Below are 1452 nucleotides of genomic sequence, written 5' to 3' on the forward strand. Positions count from 1 at the left end.
CAAGAGTCTTCTCCAACACCACAGTTCAAAAGCATCAATTCTTCGGCACTCAGCCTTCTTCACATCAATACATGACCACTGGAAAAAACATAGCTGTGACTAGACGGATCTTAGTCAGCAAAGTAATGTCTCTGCTTTTGAATATACTATCTAGATTGGTCATAACTTTTCTTCCAAGGAGTAAGCGTCTTTTAATTTCATGGCTGCAGTCACCATCTGCAATGATTTTGGAGCCCCCCAAAATAAAGTCTGACACTGTTTCTGGTGTTTCCCCATCTATTTCCCATGAAGTGATGGGACCAGATGCTATGATCTTAGTTTTCTGAATGTTGAGCTTTAAGCCAACTTTTTCACTCTCCTCTTTCACTTTCATCAAGAGGCTTTTTAGTTCCTCTTCACTGTCTGCCATAAGGGTGCTGTCATCTGCATATCTGAAGTTATTCATATTTCTCCCGGCAATCTTGATTCCAGCTTGTGTTTCTTTCAGTCTAGCGTTTCTCATGATGTACTCTGCATATAAGTTAAATAAGCAGGGTGACAAATACAGCCTTGATGTACTCCTTTTCCTATATGGAACCAGTCTGTTGTTCCATGTCAGTTCTAACTGTTGCTTCCTGACCTGCATACAGATTTCTCAGGAGGCAGGTTAGGTGGTCTGGTATTCCCACTGAATACCAGTTTTCAGAATTTTCCACAGTTGATTGTGATCCACACAGTCAAAGGCTTTGGCATAGTCAAGAAAGCAGAAATAGATGTTTTTCTGGAACTCTTTTGCTTTTTTCAGAATTTTCCACAGTTTATTGTGATCCACACAGTCAAAAGCTTTGGCATAGTCAAGAAAGCAGAAATAGATGTTTTTCTGGAACTCTCTTGCTTTTTCCATGATCCAGCAGATGTGGGCAATTTGATCTCTGGTTCCTCTGCCTTTTCTGAAACCAGCTTGATCATCTGGAAGTTCACGGTTCACATATTGCTAAAGCCTGGCTTGGAGAATTTTGAGCATTACTTTACTAGCGTGTGAGATGAGTGCAATTGTGCAGTAGTTTGAGCATTCTTTGGCATTGCCTTTCTTTGGGATTGGAATGAAAACTGACTTTTTCCAGTCCCATGGCCACTGCTGAGTTTTCCAAATTTGCTGGTATATTGAGTGCAGCACTTTCACAGCATTATCTTTCAGGATTTGAAATAGCTCAACTGGAATTCCATCACCTCCACTAGCTTTGTTCATAGTGATGCTTTCTAAGGCCCACTTGACTTCACATTCCAGGATGTCTGGTGAGTGATCACACCATGATTATCTGGGTCATGAAGCTCTTTTTTGTACAGTTCTTCTGTGTATTCTTGGCACCTCTTCTTCATATCTTCTGCTTCTGTTAGGTCCATACCATTTCTGTCCTTTATCGAGCCCATCTTTGCATGAAATGTTCCCTTGGTATCTCTAATTTTCTTGAA

The sequence above is a fragment of the Oryx dammah genome, unplaced genomic scaffold, assembly GCF_014754425.2.
Source record: "Oryx dammah isolate SB20612 unplaced genomic scaffold, SCBI_Odam_1.1 HiC_scaffold_2, whole genome shotgun sequence".
In the NCBI taxonomy this organism is placed as follows: domain Eukaryota; kingdom Metazoa; phylum Chordata; class Mammalia; order Artiodactyla; family Bovidae; genus Oryx; species Oryx dammah.